Genomic DNA, 13,930 nt, shown 5'->3' on the forward strand with positions numbered 1-13,930 from the left:
ACTTATTGAACCCTTAGGACTAAGACTGGAATGCCATTAAAGTTTATGCGCATGTAAAGATAGGAGTCTCAATACCTTTGGTAATATAGTATATATTTAAAAAGCATTTGAAAAGACTACCTTCTTTTGAAAACAGAGATTAAGGCCACCTATACATGGTTCGAATCTCAGCCGGTTCAGCAGGAACTGGCCGAGATCCAAATAGTTACTGGGCAGGCTAAATGTACCGAGTTAATCGATCAATCAACTTGGGTTCAACCAGCCTGCCGTATTCTCTTGCGATTATGCTATTGCAGCCGCTGGCGATAATCGCTGTCCTCTCCCAGCGTGGATGGCTTCCACCGCCCTCACCCCCCTACCCCCCCGCTGGGAGCAGACAATGTCTCGGCAGGAGGGATTCCCCTGTCAGCATTGTCTGTGTTGATGGGGGAATCGTGCAAATTTCTTTCCTGCAACCCGTGTATGGCCTGCCTTAGGCTACAGCAGGAAGTAGCATAGAAAACTATTTTACAATTTCATTTGTGAACCACAGAGCATTTCCTGGAGTGGTTTCCATAGTATCCATGGATACAAAGTGCTTTTTAAAACTAATATAAAGATTAAAACAGCATTTGCAACAGAGATCTGCTGATCTTTTTTTTTTTTTTTTTTTTTTTTTACGGAGAATGGTAGGTATTCAAATCCAAGTATCCGTATGTCCACATAAGGCCTTCATCCTGAAAATGACAAACAAATCCATTAGTTTCTTTCAACGACTGAAAACTTCAATATGGTGGGAGGTGGCACAGCTTTCCTGACCTTGAATTTCTATTCATTCAAGCACGGAGCCCATACGGCAACTGACACAGTTTTATTGTTAGGAAAGAAGGCAAGGAGAAGTATACAGTAATGTGGAGGTGGTGGAAGAAAGGGACTTTGACTCATGAGGCGGTTTCTCAGCCACCTACACTCTGTTCAATCTTGACAAGCCATTTAAACATTAATCTGTATCAATCTACCCCATTCCTATCAGGTGGTGATAGGAGTAATAATAGAAGCTCTAATATTGGATTTTTTTCTCTCACAGCCTGATACCTGTTAAACTTTTAACAGCAGGGTTGTGTTCGCCAAACAGACCCGTGACTCTGGCAGCCATGTTGACATGAATAACCGTCAAAAGGTAACTCCATTCTTTATTTAGAAGCAGGAAAGCATTAAAAGTGGAACCTAACTGTATCTGAGCACCACAAACTGAAAATTTCATTACTTTTTCATTCAATTAACATTCAAAGCAAATTTACTCATCTATCCATGCCTAATTTTGTGGAGAAATCACTTTGAAAAACACCCCCCACCCTAGCATTTCTAGTCACAGCCATCTTGAATAAAGGCAGATGATTCATGCAGGAACTAGATATAATTCTTGTGTACCTGTATACCACACCATAGTGCAGCAACTATTTTCTAAAAATCTGCCCTTAGCTCAGGCATGCAGGCAGAAGGGTGTGCTTACCTGAGAAAGCCCCTCCTCTCTTCTTCCAGATAAAAGAAAAAAAACTGCCCATGAAGACTTCTGAGATGTATGATATCATTTTGTCCTAGGCAAGAAACCAGGAAGCAACTAAAGAAATGTAAAAAAAAAATAAATGAAAGCAAGTAAATATAATATATCTTCCTAACAGTTTACTAATTCTAACAGCCTAATGCCCCGTACACACGGTTGGACATTGATTTTTTCCAACGGATGTTGGCTCAAACTTGTTTTGCGTACACACAGTCGCACAAAGTTGTCGGAATTTCCGATCGCCAAGAATGCGGTGACGTACACCACGTACGACAAGACTAGAAAAGGCCAGTTCAGAACCAAGCGCGGTACCCTTTGGGCTCCTTTTGCTAATCTCGTGTTAGTAAAAGTTTGGTGAGAGACGATTTGCGCTATTTCAGACTCGTGGTTTTCAGATCGTTTTCTGCTGTTCAGTTTGTGCTTGTGGGTTTGTATCTGCTCTTCAGTGCGTGCAAGCAAGATACGCGTGACTTTGTCATTGTGTTCTTGTTCGTTCGTTACTGTTTTTCAGGTCGCTCTTCACAGGCCTTGCTGTTCTTCAGTGTGTTCTGTTACTTCGTTCTGAGCAGCCGACCGTTTTCTAGCCATGTTGTGTATACGTACTCCTCGTAGAGTTCATGCTGTGCGGGGGCTTGGTGTTGGGGTCCTGACCTTGACACAAGTCCAGTCCGTGAACAGGGTGGGGAGGAGTTCATGGACCAAGAATTGGTTGCTTCAGCGTGACCAGTTCTGTCACATGCCTTTGCTCCGTGAGATCCGTGAGAATAATCCTGATGATTTCAGGAACTTTCTCCGGATGACGGACCCCGTATTTCACCGTTTGTTGGCTTTGCTGACCCCCTATATCAGCAGGCAGGATACCTGCATGAGGCAAGCCATCACTCCGGAGCAGAGGCTTGTCGCCACCCTGCGGTACTTGGCGATGGGGAGAAGCCTGCAGGACTTGAAGTTTTCGACAGGCATCTCCCCCCAGGCTCTGGGGATCATTATCCCGGAGACCTGTTCTGCCATCATACAGGTCCTTCAGAAGGAGTATATTAAGGTAAGATTTTTATCCTTTAATATCACATTTTATTGTATATAATGTTTGATAATATATTGTATTTCTTTCCTTATTCCCTAATTACCATGATTGTAATATGCTGTGAATGTCCTCTTTGTCCTCATGCATGCTGGATTTTTAGGTAATTATTTTTGTTGTCCTTCATACATATTTGCCTTCACTTACCTCCCAGCATGGTCTCCTGGCCCTATATTCACCTCATGTAGTCACTTAACAATGTATTTTATCAGCTCCATAGTAGTGCTTTACCCCAAACACCCCTAAAATGTTTTAAAATGTGATTCGTGCTTTAAATTCAGGGAGAGTGCCAGAGGTTTTTTTGGGGGGGTCCCAAAATCATTTTGAACCCTCCCTCCCCCCAACTGCTAAGTCAGCTGATACCAATTCTCTATCTATCCTCAATCATCGATCTGCTGACTTAGCCAAACCCATACACACTATACCCATCTCTTTAGTGGTCAGAATTATGGATGAATTCCCCAAAGCATGTAGTGCAAGGGCCTGCCTGTATACTTTCAAATGGTACTGTTTAAAGTTTTTTTATCCTATTATTATCTTGATAGGTAATAGCAGAATGTCCAAATGTGATCAAGTGTGTACAGTGTGTATTTATATCTTTGTGTTATGATACTTCTTACATGTCCAGTGGGCTGCCAATAGTGTAACTAAGGAGGGGCTGTTCAAAGTAATACACATTATTTATGCATTCATCTCTCAATGAAGTGGAGAGGATTACCTGTCCAAGAGTTCCCCCCCTATAATGTTAGAAATGGCCCATGAGAGGGGGGGGGGTATGATAGGTGTACCTTATACTTTGGTCTTTAAAAAATCCCATAAATAAATGTTATCTTGATGTTGGCCAAGAATGTTTGTGTCCAATCTGCTTTCCATGTTTATGTGCAAAAAGACTATTTTTTTTGGTTTTCCTCAACAGTTTCCTTCCAACCTACAGGAATGGCAGACTGTGGCCTCCCACTTTGCCCAGCGGTGGGACTTTCCTAACTGCGGAGGGGAAATTGATGGGAAACACGTTCACATCATCCCACCACCCAACTCAGGGTCATACTATTATAATTATAAGGGGTTCAATAGTATTGTGATGTTGGCGGTGGTGTCGGCTATTTATGAGTTCCTGTATGTGGACGTGGGGAAGAATGGCCGGATGTCCGATGGTGGAGTCATCGCCCAGATGGAGTTCTACAGGCGTCTCCAGAATGGCAGCTTGGACTTGCCACCTCCAGAAGACAATGTGGAAGGACTCCCATTCGTCTTCATTGCGGATGAAGCCTTTGCGCTGGGGGACCATCTTATGCGGCCATTCCCGATGAGGACCCTCACCCCGGACCAGAGGGTTTTTAATTACCGGCTGGCCAGATCCAGAAGAGTGGTGGAGAACACGTTTGGAATCATGGCCAGCCGGTTCCGCCTATTTCTTACACCCATACATATGGCGGAGTATAAACTGAATCATATTATCCTGGCGTGCTGTGTTCTACACAACTTTTTACGGCAACATTCTGCCAACTATGCTAGCTCAGTTGGGCCTGAGGCCGGAATTCAAAATAAACCAACCCTGACGGCGCTTGAAAGTGGCCGTCCTGGCTTGCCCTCCCTGAGTGCCCGTGATGTCCGGCTAAGATACCTTAAATTCTTTGCGGGTAGGGGGGTTATCAATATGCCAGACAATGTGTGAAACCTTTATCAAATAAAAAAAACATTAAGCAAATCTTTGGTGACATTTACTGCTTGTGTTTGTTTTAGCTGACCCTGACAGAAATGTGGTGAGTCCTGAAAATGGCGTAATTGTGTAACCTTATACAAAGCACTGCTGGGTGTTATTTACTAAAGGCAAAGACACTTTGCACTCCAAATGCACTTGAAACTGCACTTGGAGTGCAAAGTGGATTTGCCCTTAGGAAATAACACCCATTGTCACTGAAAACACCAATTAGAGCACCCCAAAAGTGTTCTAGCGTTAAGACAATAATCCACACATTCTTGATTAACAATCTTTTTAATACCTGCACAATAACATGTGCATTTAGAAAAGGTTTAAACATGTTTGTTGTATAACAATTTTTGGGGTCACATTAGAAAAAGTAGAAATGTCCATTTAACCACTTCAGCCCCGGAAGGATTTACCCCCTTCCTGACCAGAGCACTTTTTACAATTTGGCACTGCATCGCTTTAACTGCTAATTGCGCAGTCATGCAATGCTGTAGCCAAACGAAATTTGTGTCCTTTTCTTCCCACAAATAGAGCTTTCTTTTGATGGTATTTGATCACCTCTGCCGTTTTTATTTTTTGCGCTATACACGGAAAAAGACCGAAAATTTTGAAAAAAAATGATAATTTCTACTTTTTGTTATAAAAAAAATCCAATAAACTCAATTTTAGTCATACATTAAGGCCAAAATGTATTCGGCCACATGTCTTTGGTAAAAAAAAATGTCAATAAGTGTATATTTATTGGTTTGCGCAAAAGTTATAGCGCCTACAAACTAGGGTACATTTTCTTGAATTTACACAGCCTTTAATTTATGACTGCCTATGTCATTTCTTGAGGTGCTAAAATGGCATGGCAGTAAAAAACCCCCACAAATGACCCCATTTTGGAAAGTAGACACCCCAAGGAAATTGCTGAGAGGCATGTTGAGCCCATTGAATATTCATTTTTTTTGTCCCAAGTGATTGAATAATGACAAAAAAAAATACAAAAAGTTGTCACTAAATGATATATTGCTCACACAGGTCATGGGCATATGTGGAATTGCACCCCAAAATATATTCAGCTGCTTCTCCTGAGTACGGGGATACCACATGTGTGGGACTTTTTGGGAGCCTAGCCGCGTACGGGGCCCCGAAAACCAATCACTGCCTTCAGGATTTCTAAGGGCGTAAATTTTTGATTTTACTCCTCACTACCTATAACAGTTTTGAAGGTCATAAAATGCCCAGATGGCATAAACCCCCCCCAAATGACCCCATTTTGGAAAGTAGACACCCCAAGCTATTTGCTTTGAGGCATGGTGAGTACTTTGCAGCTCTCATTTGTTTTTGAAAATGAAGAAAGACAAGAAAAACATTTTTTTTTTCTTTTTTCAATTTTCAAAACTTTGTGACAAAAAGTGAGGTCTGCAAAATACTCACTATACCTCTCAGCAAATAGCTTGGAGTGTCTACTTTCCAAAATGGGGTCATTTGGGGGGGGGTTTGCCACCTGGGCATTCCATGGCCTCCGAAACTGTGATAGGCAGTAAAGAGTGAAATCAAAAATTTATGCCCTTAGAAAGCCTGAAGGCAGTGCTTGGTTTTCGGGGTCCCGTGCGCGGCTAGGCTCCCAAAAAGTCCCACACATGTGGCATCCCCATACTCAGGAGAAGCAACAGAATGTATTTTAGGGTGTAATTTTTTTTTTTTTTTTTTTGCACAAAGTTTTCACTAAATGATATATTGCTCAAACATGCCATGGGAATATGTGAAATTACACCCTAAAATACATTCTGTTGCTTCTCCTGAGTATGGGGATGCCACATGTGTGGGACTTTTTGGGAGCATGGCATGTTTGAGCAATATATCATTTAGTGAAAACTTTGTGCAAAAAAAAAAAAAAAAAAATTGTCTCTTTCCCGCAACTTGTGTCACAATATAAAATATTCCATGGACTCGACATGCCTCTCAGCAAATAGCTTGGGGTGTCTACTTTCCAAAATGGGGTCTTTGGGGGGTTTGAACTGTCCTGGCATTTTATGCACAACATTTAGAAGCTTATGTCACACATCACCCACTCTTCTAACCACTTGAAGACAAAGCCCTTTTTGACACTTTTTGATTACGTGAAAAAATAATTTTTTTTTGCAAGAAAATTACTTTGAACCCCCAAACATTATATATTTTTTTAAAGCAAATGCCCTACAGATTAAAATGGTGGGTGTTTCATTTTTTTTTTCACACAGTATTTGCGCAGCGATGTTTCAAACGCATTTTTTGGGGAAAAAACACACTTTTTAAAATTTTAATGCACTAAAACACACTATGTTTGATGAGATAAAAAAGATGATCTTAGGCCGAGTACATGGATACCAAACATCACATGCTTTAAAATTGCGCACAAACGTGGCAACAAAATTAATACATTTTAAAAAGCCTTTAAAAGCCTTTACAGATTACCACTTTAGATTTACAGAGGAGGTCTACTGCTAAAATTACTGCCCTCGATCTGACCTTCGCGGTGATACCTCACATGCATGGTGCATTTGCTGTTTACATTAAACTGTTCCTTTCATTTTTTTTTTTTTTTTAAATCATTTTTATTGTTATCTCAGGGAATGTAAATATCCCCTATGATAGCAATAGGTAGTGACAGGTACTCTTTTTTGAAAAAATTGGGGTCTAGACCCTAGATTTCTCCTCTGCCCTCAAAGCATCTGACCACACCAAGATCGGTGTGATAAAATGCTTCCCCAATTTCCCAATGGCGCTGTTTACATCCGGCGAAATTTAAGTCATAAAATGCTCGTAGCTTCCGGTTTCTTAGGCCATAGAGATGTTTGGAGCCACTCTGGTCTCTGATCAGCTCTATGGTCAGCTGGCTGAATCACCGGCTGCATTCTCAGGTTCCCTGTTGAGACAGGAGAGTCAGAGAAAAACACGGAAGACGGTGGGGGGGGGGGGCATTCTCTCCCACTGCTTGTAAAAGCAGTCTAGAGGCTAATTAGCCACTAGGATTGCTTTTACATGAAAGCCAACCTCTGGCTGAAAAGAATGATACCAAGATGATACCTAAACCTGCAGGCATCATTCTGGTATAACCACTCAAAGTCGTGAATGGCGTACCTGAAGACAAAAAAATGGTTAACAATAAAGCACAGTAAACGGTAAAGTATAAAAAAATTGCATACCTGAAAAGCAAACATGATAAAACATAATGACAATAAAACATTGCAGAATAGAATACAGTAAAAAAGAGCAGAACAATAGAGAGAGAATAGAGAGAGAGAACAATAAAACGACAACTATTTTTTTTTATTTTATATTTTTGTTTGTGTTTTTTTTTTTTTTTACACTTTTTTTGTAACTGTAACTTTTATAACTGTAACCAGTTCCAGGTTCGGGTCTTTCAAAATGCGATGGCATCTTGGGAGACCCTGTGAAAGTGTGCCTAGTCTGTGCAATGCTGTACCCTACGCTAATACTCAACTAGTGTATGGTAGCGTTCAAAACATTCACCAATGCAAAGACCAGGATTGTCAGGACAGGAGGGACAATAATAGCGGGTGTCACGCCTATATCTGCGCTTGCTGCAGACACGACATCTTTTTGGGGGGGTTTCGTTGGGTAGGGGTACTCGGGAGGACATAAAGAAAATGCCTCTCATGCAGCCGACTGCATTTGGTTGGGGATGTGAATGGGGGAAGTACGGGTGCTGCAGAAGCGGTGGGTTCCCAATTAGGATTGGCGAATGCAGCAGGAAGGGCATTATGGTCATGACGGGCCTGTGTTTGTCTTTTTGGTGGCAGCGGGACACTACTTGTGCTTGCCACCTCACCAGCTTGAACTGCACTTATGGAACTCGCCACATCACCAAGTGTTACTGCAGTGCTGGTTTGACTATGACCGGGGTGTACTAGGCCGCTGGCGCTTGCCAGTTCACCAAAACGCTACCAAAAAAACTGTTAGCGATCGCAGGGATCAGGCCTGACTCTGCGAACGCTGCAGTTATGCGTTTAGTGTTTTGTAAGTGACAGTGATCGATCGATACTGCACTTGGGTGGGCTGGGCTGGGCCGGGCGGAGGGGCAAAACGCAGGTGCTAGCAGGTATCTGGGCTGATCCCACTAACACTGCGTTTTTGGGAACCCTAAACTGCTGGGGACGCTAGTATAGATCTGATCGGATCAGATATTGATCCGTTCAGATACTATACCACTAAGAGAGGCGTATGCTGCATGCATGGGTGTTAGCGGTACTGGCGCTAATCTGACGCTGCCTGGGGCGACGCATATCACCGCCGGGCGATCAGGGGGCTAAACCCTTATTCGGTAATAAACGGCGGGTGCCCTGACACTATAAAAAATAAAGGAACTAACCAGCGTCACCCGTAACAGTTATACGGTGATCAGTTATAAAACGCTGACGGCGAACATAATATTTACCTCCCTAACTAGCGTCACCAGCGACACTAATACAGTGATCAGAAAAATGATCGCTTAGCGACACTGGTGACGGGGGGTGATCAAGGGATTAAAACTTTATTAGGGGGGGTTAGGGGGGTATCCTAGACCTAAAGGGGGCTAACACTCACTGCCCTACCACACTAACTGTCACAAACTGACACCATGCAGTAATCAGAAAAAAAAAAACTGCTTGGTGTCAGTGTGACGGGGGGGGGGGGGGGGGTTGATTGGGGGGTGATCGGGGGGGGGGATCGGGGGTGTAAAGAATGCATGGCATGTTCTACTGTGAGGTGTAGTGTTGTGCAACTCACTCAGATGTCTTCTCTCCTCGGCGCCGGAACGGAAACTGCCGAGCCGAGGAGAGATGACATCACATCCTCTGCCTCTGTGTACTACACAGAGGCAGGGGATGATTCTCATTGGCTGGGAGCGATCGCGAGGGGGGGACCACGAATGGATGGCCTCCCCCTCATCTCTGATCGCTGCCAGACCAAAGCCGACCACCTCGGACCCCCCGCCCGCGGGATGGCAATCACGTACCAGGTACGTGATTTTGCCTGCCCGTGCCATTCTGCCGACATATATCGTCGTTAGGCGGTCGGCAAGTGGTTAAGATAAAACAGGCATGTTTAAAACCCACAAGAAAGACACAAATCTTGAACTCACAAAGTTCACATTTGGTAGAACTTGAAGGCAATATCAGACATGAGTATTTAGGAACTGTGTTTGATATTGCGTTCAGATGGGGTGAAGTCACCGCCCGGAAAATTTTGAAGATACACACAAATACCTGAATGTCAACATGTGCTAGCTGCCATCATGATGGATCAAGGGACGTGTTTTGGGGGAGCCACCCCTTCCTCACAGCTACTTTATTATTGAGGAAGGGGTTGCACCCCCAAAACGCGTCCATTGATCTCCCGTGATGGCAGATAGCACATGTTATAAATACTAAGGTCCTTCGCGCTTAAGTGAGACAAAAGTGAATGTGGTGACAGTCACAAAGTGAGTTAAATAAATTGGTGTTGCACGTAAACGGTCAGAACGAGGCCACGTGACTTCACAGGACTTGAAGCATGAGATCCTCCCTGCAGCTACTGCGCATGTGCGGCTCAGAGACGGCAGAAGCCTAGGTGGAAAAATTCCCAGTTTATTTTTATAGGTGCCTGACAGTAAGCAGAGGGGAACGCAGCCATTATTAGACCTAAGCGCTACCATTTACAACAAAGAAAGATATACATTGATGCCTGTTGTTTCCGTCTCTGAGGTGAGAGTTTAGAGAGCCTGGTTGAGCCGCCAGTCGTTTTATGAAGATTATTATTACCAACACTTTATCTCCATACTTTTTCTGTGACCACCACTGTTTATGAACTTTTTATTGTCATTTCTATGAACTGTTTTTCTGATATATCCATTTATTGGAAGTATCCTACACTACGCTGTTTGCAGTTTTGCACACATGTTTTGCATTTTTGCACATCTATTCGATTTGTTTTTTGATTTTTCTATTGTGATTTTTTATTGTGACATATGAATTTTCAGCACAGTTATTTTTATTGACGCACTTTATTTAAGACTTGCCATCTCTCACACTCACATATCATTATTGTTAGATGTGATTTTTATCTCTATGATAGATTTTATGCGCGAAATCCCTTTATCCCTATAGATAGCACATGTTGACACACTGTGTGCATCCTCAAAATTTGGCTTTTCTCCAATTAGACAAAAAATGTTAAAATTGTAGCACACCATAAAAGAAAGGGATTTGGAGGGGTTTTAAACTCTCCCCAAAATATCAATGATGTTCTTATTTTTTTGAATAACATCACTGATTTTTTTCTTGATGTTTCCCAAGTCCCTATTACACCCCATGATCTCCCCAATCAGGATCTGTGCACTTTCCGAGGTGAAATGCCCTGGATCCACAACATCACAATCACCTAAAAAGATAGAAACAAAAAAAAAAGCATGTATTATAAATATGCCGGCATCCATCTCTTACCTGAGCCTGTGGTCGCAGACACTCACCTGTTGTGGTGACAATTTCCACCACGTCTTCCTCATCCTGCTCTTCTTGTCTTTGGGGGATTTCCCCTTCTTCCAGAGGTGGGGGGTCTCTGGTCTCCTCGGATGAGGGGTGTCCTCTGAGTCTTTTCTCCCCTATGTTAAACAAAAATGGTATACTTAGCACACAGATATTTGATGGCACAACTATAAATATGAAACATTGCTTGGAAGTGGGGTACAATTGTCTGTTTGGGCAGAGTTCCAAGATGTAGAATTTTTAGTGTCCGTTGTCAAGCTTCAATACTTTGCCTGTTTTGTCCAAGCTTCACAGATGGAGACACCCCTATAGTATACACTGGAGCACCTGTGTGGGCCCCCTAATAAAAAGGGTGTTCTTGTGTCCCACACTAGTGCTCCAGAGTCCAGCTGTGAAAACTGCTGCTGAGTGTCCTCTCCTTACACAGAATCTAGTTTGCATTTCATTCTAGTAACAAACCCATCTACACAACCAAATTATTTTCATACAAGTAGGCCCTAAAAAATGTGGTCAAATGCATATGGCCAAAACAATGGTGTTTTATAGGCCGAAAGAAAATGTTTGATACGAACGAATAATGTGCCCATGAACATGAAAGTTGACATTTTAAACTGGATAACAGTTAAGAAAAGCACATGGAGCAGCATGAACGTAATAAACACAAAAAGAATAGGAACACAGCACAACTACTTACTTTTTTGCAGCACTCTCCGGATCTTTCTGTACTGCTCGTGTTCTCTTAATTTTAGGTCCGACCACCGCTTCCTGAACTGATCTTTCGACCGTCGTACCCCGAAATTCCGGTGCAGACTCTTGACCACTTTCGCCATTATCTTGGCCTTTCTGACATTGGGTTTGGGGTAAGGTCCATACTTTCCATCATAGTCGGCCCTCTTCAGGATGTCGACCATCTCCAACATCTCCCCAAAGGACATATTTGAGGCCTTAAATCTTCTTCTTCTGGATCCAGACGTTTCCGGCTCCGGGCTTTCCTCCCCCTTCTCCTCGTTGCTATAATTAGCACGCACCTGCTGTGTCTCCACCATGTGCTCTTCCCCCACTGCGCCGAACAAAAAGGGGCGGGGAATAGACTAGAAAGAACGTCAGGGGCGGGCGGAGTTAGACGCATGCGCAGTGTGTATAAAGCATAACACGCGTGCGTAGTACGTACGATCTGTGAGCGGAGGAGGGAGTATCGGAGGCGCCGATCGTGATAACGAAGGTAAGATCTAAACTTGGGCCTATACTGCTTCTAGATTGAGGCCTATATTGTAACAGGATTAGGAGAGTTTTGCCTGACATTAGGGTTTGTCTCATGTTGTGTTTTGCAGATAAAATGGATGGCTTCAATGACCACAACTTCCTCCCCCTGTTCATAGACAAGTACAGGGAGTTGCCCTGTCTGTGGCAGGTGAAACATCCACATTATAATCATAAACAAAAGAGGCAGGCAGCGCTGGAGAAACTGCTGGAGTTGGTGAAGCCGGTGGTCCCCACAGCAACCATCCCCTATTTAAAAGCCAAAATTGGTGGCCTGAGGAGCACTTATCTAAGGGAGCTCAAGAAGGTCACGGATTCCTAGAGATCCGGAGCTGCAGCAGATGACATTTATGTCTCCAGACTGTGGTACTATGAGAGACTGCGATTTCTGTCAGACCACACTGGAGTCAGGGAATCACTCTCAACCCTTCCTTCCACTCTTCCTTCCACACCAGCTGAGGCTTCCGATGTCCAACCTGGGACTTCCAGCCAGGAAGAAGTGGAGGAGCCCAGATGGAGTCAGGTATAGAATTCTTCTACAGATTTCTGGTCAATAAATAAATGATCTTTACTAGATGTTATTATTGATCACTAATTGCTGATTTAATAAAGTGTTTTACATATCAATAGACAGTAGTGGGCACAAAAAATTGGGACAAGAATGAAAAATGCTGGGCTCAGAACGATAGGTCTGTTATATTTGTTAACATTCAATTTGCAACAGTCATGAGATGAAAATTGTGTGTGATTGATGAATCAAAAACTCAAACTATGTCCCTTTTTTATACACAGGAAGCCCTCAGCCAGGACGAGGCTCTGGAATGTGGCACACAGGAGGAGGCTGTGGAATGTGGCAGCCAGGAGGAGGCGGGGGTTAGTGGCAGCCAGGAGGAGGGGGGGCTAAGTGGCAGCCAGGAGAAGCCTGGGACCAGTCTGAGCCTGACTGAATCGCGGGTCCCTCCCCTCCGCCTTCCATACAAAAGACCCAGGAAGGGGAGTCACGTTCAGGATTCAGCGCTCAGGCTCATTCAGGAGGCTTCTGCATCCCTCAGAGCCTTACCCACTCCTGAAGAGGCGTTTGCCTGCATGGCTGCCACAAAACTGAAGGCCATGCAGGAGGGCCAATGCCTCATGTGTGAGAAACTTATTTATAAAGTCCTAACTAAGGGGGTTAGTGGCGAAATCACACCCAAGACCGACGTGATTGAGTTGGACCATGCTCCTCCTCCTCCTGCCACAACTCCACCACCAGAGCCACAGCGTGGAAGGAAGCGTGGAAGGAAGACCAGAGAGTGATGACCTGGGTTCAGTCTGGTCTGACAAAAGATGCAGTCTCTTGTATGACCACAGCCTGGGGACACAGATGTCATCTGCTGTTTTCCGGATCTCTGTGACTTCTGGACCAGACTGCACTTCCTTACATATGGACTCCTCAGGCCACCAATTTTGCAGTAAAATAATTGATGTCTGCCCTGGGGGCCAAAGGCTTCGCCAATTTCTGCTGTTTCTCCAGCGTTGCCTCCCTCTTTGTTTGGTTGTGAGCCCTTAATAAAGGAATTTTTGGTTCAATTATACTCGCCTATGTGTGTTTTCCTTAACAAAAAAACTGTTTGTTGGTGAGGAGGCAGGTACATTTCAAAATACAATGTGAAATTAACAAGAGACACCAACACCAAACAATCTCATTGAGATTAAATAATACAAGATAATAATGGTGTTGTGGTAACTTGACACACAAAACACGCACAAAAATATTCTGGAACAAAAAGCAAAAAAAAGTAAAAAAAAAAAACCAGCCTTGAAAAAAAATTTTTTACAATTAAAAACAAACAAAAAAAAAT

Source organism: Aquarana catesbeiana, linkage group LG07, assembly GCF_042186555.1.
Source record: "Aquarana catesbeiana isolate 2022-GZ linkage group LG07, ASM4218655v1, whole genome shotgun sequence".
Classification (NCBI taxonomy): domain Eukaryota; kingdom Metazoa; phylum Chordata; class Amphibia; order Anura; family Ranidae; genus Aquarana; species Aquarana catesbeiana.